General features: G+C 38.2%; 1 long non-coding RNA gene across 1 annotated transcript in view; it reads left to right on the top strand.

Moving 5' to 3' along the window:
• Positions 1–9,575, top strand: part of LOC107833267 (uncharacterized) — a 14,056-nt gene extending 4,481 nt beyond the window's left edge. The window contains exons 2-3 of the long non-coding RNA XR_001658980.1: positions 8,255–8,259; positions 9,563–9,575. This is a non-coding gene — a long non-coding RNA (uncharacterized LOC107833267). The remainder of the gene's footprint in view (positions 1–8,254; positions 8,260–9,562) is intronic.
• The last annotated feature ends 4,014 nt before the right edge of the window (positions 9,576–13,589 follow it).

The following is a 13,589-nucleotide window of genomic DNA, read 5'->3' as shown; positions in this document are numbered from 1 at the left end:
TAAGAACAAAAGCAAGAAGAATTGTATTGTAACATGGCAAGACTGCGTAAAAACAGTCAGATTTAATAATCTGAATATTCATGAAAAGTTAATTGATTTCATTAACTGAATTTACAGATTTCTGTTAATTATAATGGTTTATTTTATAATATTATATCAGACCAGTAAGTTTGGGATATAGGATCAGCAGGGACGCGTGAACTCCGTGACTCCATAAATTCCCTTTATTCCCACTTTCCATATATTACCCAGTGCCATTTCTCCAAAAGGCATTGTTGCGGTGTCCCACTCCTCCCTTTTTGATGATTTTTTTTGTTGTTGTCGTCAGTATGAATAAAGGCAGACTGATTAATGGGAGGTGGGCTGCGGATCCATCTGAGGTCGAGGCGTCTCACGTTGATGGGGGAAGGAGGGTGACTCCTTCTGGACACAACGGGAACAGCAGCAGTGACGTAGTGGATTGGTCACTGTCTTGCTTTAATATTTGATACTGCAGGTCATGTTTTCATCACTATACCAACAAACATCAAATTAATTAATAGCTTTTAGTATCTCAAGGCAAAAAAGACATCAGATTTTAGTTGAATTTGCCATAAACAGCAAATAATTTGCATTTTCTTACATCTCCTGTGTTTTTGTGACAGCTTGACTGCACTAATGCAAGGACCTGAAAATCAAGTAGTTCCTCAATCAGACTTCAGTATTCTTGTATAGCAGTTATCAGGCAATTTATACATTATGTAAATATTTTTGTTTAGTTTCCAGTGTACATTTTTAGTTGGATTGAGATTCAAACTTATTGTTGGCTGTGCAATTGAAATTATGCCAATACTAAAGAATGGCTTTAGTGGAATGACTTCCAGGAAATTGTGATTAAAAAAATGACTCGATACTTGGCAGACCAACTTTGGGCTGATGAAAAAACAAAACTAACTAAAATGTCAGTTTGAGTGTCACCACAGTCCATGACCGTGTCTCTGACCAACTTAATCATGATTGAGGCTTTTATCATTTAGATCCCATGCCATTCAGATAAACATCAAAAACAAAATTCCTGGTATCTATTCTTGGTCTGTGTTAAGATCGTATAAGCTTATAAGGTGTTTGTGTGTCTCCCCTCCTCTGTGCAGGTGTGGCTAATGCGCTAACCCAGAGCGTAGTAAGCCGGTTTTACCTGCAGAATCAGTTGTGTGATTAAAATTGTGCCGGCATCCAAATTTTGGGGGAAGTCCAGTTACTGTAACTCTTTACCTGAATAAAAGACATCGCATTAAATACAACATAATTTAGAGTTCTTTAAAAGTTGTTTGTTTTTCAAGGCCAGTTTATTCAGCTGTACAACTGCTAAAGTTAGGAGACAATAGTAAGTTGTGTCACACCAGTAGATTTATGTTTAGAAAACGGAGCATCTTCCAGCAGCATCTTGAAAGTGACAAACTAAAACGGCAACACAAAGGTTTTCTCTATGTTAATGTAAATCAAAAACTTCACTCCTACAAAACAGATAAGCCAGAAAACCTGAAGCACTTCATGGGGGAATCACAATGTAGAAGTAAATAAATAAAAAAATAGTTTAAACAAGGAAGCTCATAGAGATTCAGTTTCAGCTTAAACTTGATCTATTTGTTTTTGTTTATTTCAGTCTGGATACAACGTTTTAAGGCTTCTAAGGCTTTTCTAACTTTTTAGTTAAGTAATATATACTGTGCATGAACTAATTCATATAGATGAAATAAATAAATAATTATTAAATGGGAATTAAAACAAAGTATAAAGAAAAAAAATATATATATACTATATTTTTCAGGTGATACTGTGCTCAGCTTGTTTCTGTAGTTTCCATGGTGTGTTTTATGGAGTTATTTTAGCAGAACTTGTCCTAGAAAAGAACCAAAAACAAATCTGTAATAATTACTCAGTTTAATTATTATTTATCTTTGTGGGAAAAACACATTTGTTAAAAAATAAGTATAATACAATCGAATTAATTAAAAATCTTTATGGACATGACACGTCAGAAAGATGTAACAAGTAAACATCTAATATCTGCTTAAATCAATTTTATTGTCTTTTTTCCCCTCCTTTGGTTTTTGCTTCGTTTGCTTGTGATACCCATTATGCCCACCAGGTGGCCCTAAAGCACCACTCTTAATAGACCATGAGTCCTGATGGTCTTGATTCTTCTCTCTCTTTATTCTGAACATTGAATTTGCGCTAATTGTTTAAATAAATCTTCTTTCCTTCTTTTTCTGCTCTATCGAAGTTTAATGGGGGGGAGCATCTAATTTTTCTATTTTATTTCAGTCCCTGGTGTTTCAGAGAAAAACACAGTGAAAAAACAAGTCCATTCTCCTCCGTCCTTCAGCTTAATCAAACTGATATTGTGATGCTGAATCTCTGGAGCTTCGTGTCTGAGGGCAAACACACAGCGTCCTTCAAGAATATCCCTCCTGATGTTTGTGAGCAAAGAAGTGACAGCAGGGGGGAGAAGAGTGGCAGATGTTGTCACAACGCTGTAAAAAAAAAATGGACGAGAGGGCAGTGGGAGGGGGACAAAATCCAGTTCAGTTTCCTGAACCCTGTGGCACTTTAATGAGATTGCCCCTTTTGCCCCCCCCCCCAGAGTCCAATGCATTAATCAGTGGGGCTGTTAGCCAGCTGGACAGGTGTGTAAGAGTGCATCTTTGCATTGAGATGTATGAGCTTCATGCCCAGGGATCAATAACATGTTGGAAAGGAAGGAAAGGTGTGCTTTAATGCAACACACAGCCTAATGGACCAGTGCTCCTAAATGCTGCTGCTGATTGTTTTGTTTTTTTTTCTCATGGAGCTTTCTGCTAGAGTTCGTCTGTAAAATCCTCAAACGGAACCCCCCTCCACCCCCTCCACTTATCTTCACTGCACTAAACCCAAGAACAAGAACAAAAAAAAAGACACAAAGCAGAAAAATGTTCCTAGTGTTGGTGGACAGCTGAAGGACGAATCTCTCTGGTGACCACAGCAAATCCCTGGCAGGAAAGTTTAATACAAAAGCAGGCTCAGTTTAACAGTTTCAGTGAAAGAGAGTATAAGAAATTACATCATTTCTCTTTATGACAAGATGTGCTTAATGCATCCTGTCTGCAAAGTGTTAAAACTGTTTATCCCATGCATTCCTCTCAAGTCTTGAAGGTAAACAAACAGGGCTGTAAGAGATGGTCAGAACCACGGCTCTAAATGAAAACTAATGTTTCCATGTCAGCACACACACACACACACACACACATCAGCTGTGATTTCTTGATCATTACTCAGTCTTATTTTCACACTTCGTTCCTGCTGCCACTTGAAAGTGAACCAACATACTAAGAAGTCGCCTGTATCAGACTTTATCTGAGGTTCTGAATGCTTCTTAATGTTGGCTTTCGTTTGAGCAAACATGCACCTTCACCATGCACAGAGGCTCCCGTGGAGTTCTGTGCTTTCAGAAAAATATGTTGGACTCCTGCTGAGTTAATGTTCAGACAAGCCAAATGTGTTGTAATTAGGAGAAACCAACAGATGGGCGTTTTCATTAGCGGCGATAGACGTGGGAGTCTGCGAAAAGGGAGAGAGCGCAGCGGCCATGTTAGAAAGAGAGTAGAGCCAATCACAAAGTCTGACTTTGTCAGCATATTAGAACAAGAAAACCCTCGAACATTCCTTCTTGTAACAGTGTGTTCAGACAAAGGAGAAATACTTGAGTTAAAACACAAAAAAACATGTTCCAAATCGTTCATTATTCAGGAGAAATATGGAGAGATAGATGATATGCAGAGCATTTTTCCATAAATAATCTGACAAGTATGATGTGTTTTTGCATTAAGACCTTTTACTGATTCCCCTAAATAAAACCCAAAGCAAAAAGTTTTTATCTGAAGTCAACAGATGTGTGTTTTGACTTTGTGTTTAAATCGATGAGTAGAGCAGGGATGTCAAACTCATTTTCATTTTGAATCTGGATATTCTTAAAGGATCATAGTATATTAACAACACCAATTAAGCTGTTAAAATATCAATAAATAGCCGCTCCACAGGGTTTTTGTGATGGCTTTAGTGTTTTCTTTGCAATCAAAATGACAGCTTTTGCGGTGCCAGTTTAGAAATGTTTGTAAGGAATTTTTACGATATTTACCCTAATGAATGTATGATGTCAAATTTGACTTTTTGTTACTCGCCACATCACTTACGATCTACTACTCGACATCAAGTAAATCTGAAGCAGCAGTCACTTAAACTCAACGTTTTTGACCAATTTTGAGAAAATTTGCAGCAAAATCAGAAAAAGAAAAATGTGGAGATCTGTTGTTTTTGTGTGAATTTTTGCAGATTTGTGGAAAAACTGAGATTTATTGATGTAATCTGGAGTCTAGATTCCAGATTAAAAAGACAGATTTGGCGTAGTGTGGACTGGTGAGGAGTCTGCATTGATTTAACCGAACCTCAATGAAAATGCTGTTGTGTGAAAACCTCCTAGATCTGAGAACATTGGCATCATAAAGACCAAGGGACACACAAGAGAGGCGAGAGGTCAGAGATAAAGTTGTGGAGATGTTTAGATTATAAAACAATATCCCAAACTGTGTGATATTAGAGAGAGTAGAGATGCAAGTCATGGCTGTCCAGCAAAGAAAGCATCAATCAGAGAAACAGTCTGGAAGGTTAAAGTAAAATAAAATAAAGTAAAGCTGCACAGAATAATCTTTAAAGAGGAAAAGTGTTTTTGTTGCACTTCAGTTTGCATACACACAAAATTAAAGCCATTATTGGAAATAAAGGTGTGAACAACGTAGTGACACCACAGAAGCAAAACTATCATTGCACATCACATCCAGAGACTCTAGATATAGTCTGATTTCATTAGTTTTTCATTACTATAGCCATCTTTATGTAAGACAGTCTTCTTGTGAGCAACAATAAAAGATATTTCTATTCTATTCTGAAACACGGTGGTGGCACCATCATGCCTTAGCATGCTTTTCTTCAACAACCATCTGAAAGCTGGCCAAAGTGACCAACCTAAACATAATTACTTACTTGGGAATGGTTCAGTCAAAGCCCAGACCAAAACACAACATGTGGGAAGATGTGAAAATGTCAAAACAAACATGCAGGATGGAGGCAGAAGACCAGCAGGTTTAATTATACATTTCATTAAGAAAAAAAGATCAGATGAGAAACAGCAGGAAAAATGTAATATGCGGTTTGAAGTATAAATCTAATCTTTAAAGTTTAGTATATTTTCTCTACTCCTCCACTAAAGTTTTCAGGTACACGGTGTCAGTTTTAAATCCTGCCTCTGGCGAACTTTAATATGACTCAGACACAAAATTTTAATCAATAATTCAAGATCTTTCTATTTCATTAAAGTCGATTGTGCTGTGGATTATTATCCGGTTGAATGGTCCGCCCCAGGTTTATTTTCAACCTTTAGACAGCCTGGCTCCCCCTGACATGATGCTGAATTCACAGCTTAATTGATGACCGTAAACGACTCAGTCCTTCAGTCAGTAAACAGCCATAAGCAGGACATTTCCAGCCGTGTGAATCACGGCGAATGGCTTTTCTTTCCAGAGAAGACGTCATTGGTCTGCAGCAAAGACCTATTTCTAGTTTGTGGAACCACGCTCCTGAATTTCTTTGAAGCACATAAACGGGACTCCCATGAGCTCAAACCGAATGTTAAGAGGATCTGAGCTCCCGATTACTCTCACGATGGTTTTGAACTCTGTCGTGTTAGAGACGCACAGAAATTCGAACGTAGATTTGTGTCGTGCACAAAGCCTCTTGATATCAAATGGAAGTGAAATTATATTTCGTCTTGGGGATAAAGATCCTTAAATTGTTCAACCTGTGTGAAATGTGTTGTTTGCTAACTGTTTATCTGTGTGTATGTCAATAAATGTCCATCAATACTGCTTAAATTAATCATCCTATTCTATCTATTCATCTTAGGAAAGCTTTTGAAATGAATAAAATGAATACATTTCAATAATTTCTTATTAAATTTCTGCTTCCAGCCAGAAATATATTATGGATTTCTTTTCTCTGAAAATGTAAACAATTAAGTCTGAAAAAAAAAAGCAATTCTTTTTCAGCCTTGGTGTAATGATAGCACTAACTCAGAGGAAAAGAAAACAACTCCCCCATAAACACAGAGACCATCAAACAAAAGCTTCAGTCGAATTCATCAAGATTAAACCAGTGTGATTTTCTAATTTTGTCTTGCGCATTTCTTTAAAATAGTGTCATTATTTATTTTTCAAGCTCATTGTACCATTTTATAGGACAATCTGTTTTATATATATATATATATACATATATATATATATATATATGACAGATATATAACTGTTATCTTTAGTTATATAAAGAAAATTTGACTTTGTAATTTGAAATGGGCCTCTGTCTCTTTAAGAAACTCCTGCTCTTTCTGACACTCCGCTTTCATCACAATATGCTCCTCCATTAAGCCTTTTAGCATCGCTCTACGAAGCGTCGCACTGAGAAGTAGTTTGTATAATGAGCTCAGAAGAAAGCTCCACCAGATGTTTGCTAATTGCTGCTGCCGCTAGTCTGAAGGAGCCGTGTGTGGAAGGCGTGACAGACGGTTCCTTAGTGAGGCAGAAACTTGAAGACTGCAGCTCCAAGCAGGAGCTTTGTGGAAATAGCAATTTGTATGAGAAGGTGTTTAGGCCCCCCTGAATGGTTGCCACGGGAGATTAAACATTTCTCATCCATTTACGAGTGAATCGAAGAAACACTCCAGCTATGTTTTAGATCTAAAAAAGGTTAATTTTACATTATAAAGCTAAAAAAGGCTCATTTTACATTATGAAGCTAAAAAAGGTTAATCTTACATTTTAAAGCTAAAAAAGGTTCATTTTACATTATGAAGCTAAAAAAGGTTAATTTTAGATTATATCTGAATAATACAAAAGTTGTTCATTAAGATAACTTTTAAATAGTTGCTCAGAAACCAGCGAGAGCTGCTGAAGAGAAACCAGCCAACCTGTGCCTCTCCTAGCTGAACAGCTGCATCTCAGTATTTTTCCCATCTGCAGTTTTAGAGACAAGAGGGGGGAAACTGCACCTGCTGAGACGCAAATTTGTCTCCCAGAGAGAAGTGACACTGCAGTCGGATTGCAGAGCCCAAAGCACGGCCCTTCTTATCGGCGGTTCAGGGGTCCGATGGGTCGACACTGGCTCCTCTGCCACTTAACTTTCCTTTAAACACTCCAGTTATTCACAGAAGCTCTGAGTTTATACTTTAGAGAGAGGGAGACTTGTTGTCTTGTTTGTCATTGAGGAAAACATGATTATTTACTGCAGAAAGACACCAAGTCATGCAGGATTTGAACCCAGGATCTTCTTGCTGCGACTTACCAGTGCAACTAACAGCACCACTCTGCAGCAGTGAAGCTAGTTTATGAAGTCAAATGTCTGAACAGCCATGTAGATGTATTTGTTGCATCTTTGTGTTATTTCAATGTTTTTTTGTTTGTTTGTTTGTTTGTTTTTTGTTTTTTAGTAAATAAATCAATTCCTGTTCTAAACCTGCAGTTCTGTAGTTGGAAATTGTTGCATCAAAGCTGGTTCTTTTAGTTTCTTCTCATTTGTTCCTTCTTTTTCCCCTCAGATAAACATTTAACATCATAACTCATTATGAAAACTCCTTTCCTACAATAAACCTGGGCTGTGATTAATCATGTTTTTGGTCCTAAAACTTCCGCTCTACTCTTTTAGTAATAGACTTTTGAATTTGTTATTATCTATGTTTTTATCCTATCTCTACACTTATTCACACCATTAAGTACATTAGTGACTAAAACTAAAACTACCAGTTCCTGTAGGATTTTCAGATAATCTTTCCATTTTATTGAATATGTTACCATTTTAGTGTTTATCATCTGTTAATAGATTTGGAGACATATTTATTTATGTAGCTTCATTTAGTTTACAGCCAATCTTTACATAGATGCACATATATTTCTGGATTTTGTCAGCAAATCCACTTCATTGTAATTGTCAGAGGGAATTAAATGAAGTTTTGAGCAAAGGCTTTCTGAGTGATGGTAAATGTTGAAGGTTCGTGTTTTTTTTCTGTTTCAGCGTCAGACAGAAGAGAGAGGGTGTTGATAGCAGACAGGCGTGATGAAAGCCTTCCTGAGAGCTGTTTACTCTCTCATGAAATACAGTCCTTGAACACGGTGAGAGATGTTCAGACGAAGAGCAGGGGAAGTGGAGCATGTTTTCTGGCAAACAGAAGCAGAAGATGAGCGAGAAGAAACTGGGTTTGGGCTTCAGCGAAAGACAAGGTCGTCAGGCAATAAAACTGAAACGCACCGCCCTGGCAGACGCACAAAGAAAGTCCTGCCAGTTTCACTATTTCACTATTTCATAATTCAATCAAGAGTGAAGTTAGAGTTGAGTACAGGGAATGGATGTGTGAAGAGGTGCTAAAAGTGCTTTCTGCTTGTTTTACATATTATTCCTACTGATCCCAGAGTGATAAACATTCAGCCAAAATTCTGATTGAGAAACTAGAACAAGAGGAAATACCCCAACGCAGCCAGAGGGGCTTTTAAACTTTGTTCTGATCTTTGAACAGATTAAGGCGAGTCCTTGTTGTTCCTTGTTGCCATCTCTCTGAAGGTTGACACTAATCGTTCTTAAAAAAAAAAAAAAAAACAAGAAATAAAAAGTAAATATGCCTTACTTCTCTTGTCTTTTTAGGAGTTTCTAAAAGAAACATCATATTTATACCTGAGGTAAAAAAAAAAAAGGAAGCAATTGGATATTAATTAAACGTTCATTAGGAACTGAAAAATGTATAAGTTATATTTATGTAACAGGAATCGTTCAGAGGTGATATTATAAAACTAAATTCTTTCTGTGAAATTTTCCTTTATTTGTGACAAAAGGTGATTGAATTAGAGGTTTGATTTTTTTTATATTCTCAGTGAAATTGCGCCACTGCAATATATTTACTGCAACGACACGTCAGCCAACATGTAATTATCAGTGAGCTCTCTCTTGATCTAACATTTCACATTTCAAACAAATTATGAATCACAACATTTTTTTATTGATGTATGGTGGCTATGGAGAATAAAATGCTTGTACGGGAGATTGGTTTTGTTAAAAGCAGTGTAAAAAACAACAACAACACAATCAATAATAGAGTTGCAGTAAAGCTTTGCAGGGAAGAACGAGAGACAAGAGAGGAAATTGGATTTAAAAGAATATAGTGGCTTGGAGTAAAGCAGAGCAGAAAGAACAGTTCTGATAAATTGGGAAAAGTAAAGTTTCAGTGGGAGAACAGATGATTATGTTAGTAATATATTATTTCTGAGAATCTAATATATTAATCTTTTATAATAGAGAAATTCATCAACAGCAAAGTAACAAGACAAAAAGTGAGAAAAACTTTACTTTTATTTCAGCAGAGGAGATGAGAAATGATAAAACTCAAGACTATGGATGTGTCTGTTTTTCTGTGAATGCATCTAAAAACCTTGACAGCAGAAGTTCCTTTATAGAGCAGCTTTTCTTTTCTTTTTTTTTAACTTTCTGTGCTGTAATGAAGGTTGGATGAAAGAAAGCAGAGGATGAGGAGCAGGATGAAGGCTGACTGCGACATGGACCACAGACGCTGCACAGCAGACCTCATTAGAGACACACACTCACACACGTTCCAGTCAGACGTTCACGCCCCAATCATGCAGGAGAACAGGCTCATGTGAGAGCTTTCACACACACACACACACACACACACACACACACACACACACACACACGCACACACACACACACACACACACACACACACACACACACACACACACACACACACACACTCAGGGTTTTTTTTGAAAAATGTGTGCATGTGTCTGTGTAGCTGGACAGTTTTGCAAACTGGTTTTAAAGTCCACATGATGGATTGTTTACAAACCATAAATAAACCCAAACAAAACGCTTCCAACATTTGAAGGAAAGAAAGAAAGAAAGAGACAAAGAAAGAAAGAAAGAAAGAAAGAAAGAAAGAAAGAAAGAAAGAAAGAAAGAAAGAAAGAGAAAAAGAGAAAAAGAAAGAATGAAATGCAAAACTGAAAATAGCATCAGCATGCCTCAGAAGCGTGGAGCTCAAGCGTGTGTTATCACTGTGAGACGAATCTATTTTGGATTTTGGAGTTTGTAGCGCCTTTTGTTCTCTCCTCCTCCTTATCTCTGCTCCCTTGTTTTGCTGGTTTTTTGATGTTTTTGTTTTGTTCTTTTAATTTCTGTCTTCTTTCCCAGGTAACAGGACCTCCTCATTATTACCATCCAAGTTGAAACTGAGGCATATTTAGTGTCATGGCCTAAAAAAAACGGTAGCAGCACATAAATCTTGGTTTAAGTAGCTTTTCTTGTTTTCTTGTGTTTTTTTAGTTTTGTGGAAATTATTAATGTTTCTGTGACTCACTTTATTCTTGAGAGCATTTTATGTAGATAACCATGCATAAACTCCTTGGGCAGGTATGAATTTCAGACGAGTTGTTCTCATAAATCGTATTCATGAAAATACTTTATTCCCCTTTTAGATTAAAACGTCATCTTTGATCTGAACATCTCCCTTCACCTTCCCCCAGCTAACTCAGGTCAGCGAAAGCTACGATAGCTAAAACGTCTCCATGACAACTGACTAAACTGTATATACCGGTGAAGTCAAAAAATACTATGTTTAAAATTAATAAACGTCAATGTCTGATGAAATTACACAGCTCAAGTTATTTTATTTGTGAGATATCTTTGGCGATTTGACACCGTTTCTTTAAGAGTCGTCGCCTCAGAAGCCACGGCTGCATGGATTTTGTGACTGAAATGCAAGAACAGCTAAAGGTCACGCTGAGAGCGGCTCCAGTGCCCCCGTTCTGCGAAGATGGATCTTTTAACTCGCACACAAAGAAATGGAGGCATATATATGTACATCGTGTCTACCAGACAGAGTAATGACCAGAGGTAGCAGCAGAAAAACACGAACTTAAGCAACAGAATTACATTTCAAAAGCAACACGGCTCACATGTCGAGTCAAAGCTGTGATGATTCCTCCATAGAGAGCAGGAGCAGCAGCAGGAGGCCGGGATGCATCATCACTCATCTGCACAGATGAAACATCACCTTTCCCACTTGTTGTCATATAACAAGCTACATGTTTTATTTTATTCCATTGGGATTTTATTTGGTAGATCAACACAACCCAGTTCATAATTGTGAAACAGAAGAGAATGGCACAAGGTCTTCGAAAAAGCATCATAAAGACAACACTGAATCTGACATGACAAATCTGACAGGAAGGATTTCCCCTGTTAGAAGGGGAAATCTTTATTAATGTTTCTGATATTAATGAAGATTAATGCCAGAAACATTAATCTTCTGGCAGCTCAGCCACATTGAAATGGTTCGGATCAAAGCATGTCAGTGTGTGTTTTTGTCCTAAATCCAACTGAGAACTGAAATGTATGTTTTCTGTCCAATCTGACTGAAATTAAGATAATTTGCCAGAAAGAATGAACTAAAAAAACACACACACACACATCAATGCGTAGTAAAGATTTGCAGCAAAATCTTTCAGCAGAGGTAAATTCAAAATGTAACATTATTTTCCAGATTTTTATTCATTAAAAAAAAGAAAGAGAAAAAGAGCTAGGAAATAGTGCATCATTTATCCTTCATCTTCATATGAAATACATTGAATTTCCTTGTGGAAATCTGACAAGGAACAGTTCAAGGGTTACTTATACTTTTGCAACATTCTTTTTAAACCATTCAGCAGATTTACGGTGTGGTATAATAGTGCCAAAGTGATTGACAGGGAGCACCAGAATAAGCTGCTGTCTCAGAAACGGATGCATCCAAAAGGAACAGGCGAGCCTTAATCCCTGAAACCACCACCAGAAAAGGAGGCCCAGGCAAAGAGAATCCACTGACTGTATAAAAAAAATGTGTAAATGTAGACCGAGCCGTGCCAACCGCGTCTTTGTGACTTCCTCCGTGGCTGCCGCCATGCAAACGGGTCTCTGCTTTGGCTCGGAAATGTTTCAGACGCAGCGTGGTGGCTAACACCAAATCTGCCCCTTCAGCAAACTTAATAGCAGACTTTATAAAAATCCAGTTCTGGGGGAACCTCTTTCTCTCTCTTGCTCCACCGGGAGATATCCTGTTTCCCCTCGTTTTATGTGGCTCTTTTGATCTTTCTGCATTAACCCCATACCCTGTAAATAACAAGTCAACTCAGGAGCTTGAACAGACCACATCAACCAGCACGGGGGGAAAAAAAAGCTGCGGAGAGCCTCATTACATGCTCTCCTGAATCCTTTGGAGAGCTGCACATGCTCCACCGACAGGATCACTTTGCTCCCTGGAAGAACTTGGAAGAGCTTCCCAGAAATAGTTCTTGTGTCGCCTTCTAGATTTTGCCCTCGATGAGTTTTCTGTGAAGGGACAGCAGCTTTATATCCAAGGAGCGACTGGCGGCGTTAATCTGTGCGCTGCTGAAGTGCATGACATTTCCAAAAGTCACAACTAACATCGAGCCTGAGTGAAACCAGCTCCCATGAGTAAACAAGCACGCAAGTACTTAAGTATTTATCTACATCGTGCTTTTGACACAAAGAAAAATACAAAATGCTCCACAAGAATGTGTTGTGTGTCGGTGAGCTACAAGTTGCATACTGTGTTATTCAATATATAATCTTGTAGCCGATCTAAATCTTAGCTCTCGGCCTCTGCAGGAAACTGTAAATAACATTCATGTAATTCGGTGTATTCTGTCCCAACAGCGTCTCCTGTGCTGCAGCTATGAGGCCACAGAGCAAACAGGAAGCAGCACAGGGCAAACATTTGTTACTCCATAGCTGTTTGTTCCTGTGTGCAGACGATGATGGGCTCCTTCGTGCGCTCATAGCTCCGGGGAGCGGCTCCCTGAAGTCTCTGCTGTTAGACTCTTAGAGCAGAGTTTAGTGCTCCTGTTAATCTTTCTCCTTTTGCCTCAGTCTATTTTTGAGGCAATCTAAGATTCAGCAGGAGGTTTACGAGCCCTTTTCCACCCCCACCCATCTCCTCCCCTCCTGTCTCTTTTTCCCTGACTCTTCCAGAGCACCGATAAGCCGTGTCGACAAAATCCTGCCTGTGCATGTGTTGCCTTGTAAAATAAGCTGTAAAAGTATTCAAACCCCATGAGTTCGCTACACATTATGTCTCATTATGTTGAAAAACTTTAATCTGTTTTATTGGCATTCTCAGACCAGCACAAGCAACTGCAAAATGGTCCTGTGGAAGGAAAGTAGCACACAGTTTTCAAAGATTTTTTTAGTTTTCTTACAAATAAAGACGTGAACGACTCAATACTTTTGCTGCATCACAGGTGAAAAACCTTTGGGGAATGATTCTACCACATCTGGAAGCAGGTTTCTTATCCCAGGTGAAAAAAAGCACGACACCGGCACAGTCATGTTTCTACGACTAATGGTTTTCTCACAACAACGTCTTTCTTAGCACGAAAGTTTAGACAGGCGCGACGCAATCAGTG

The sequence above is a fragment of the Poecilia formosa genome, unplaced genomic scaffold, assembly GCF_000485575.1.
Source record: "Poecilia formosa unplaced genomic scaffold, Poecilia_formosa-5.1.2 Scaffold354, whole genome shotgun sequence".
Classification (NCBI taxonomy): domain Eukaryota; kingdom Metazoa; phylum Chordata; class Actinopteri; order Cyprinodontiformes; family Poeciliidae; genus Poecilia; species Poecilia formosa.
This window is presented reverse-complemented; position numbering and strand designations above follow the sequence as displayed.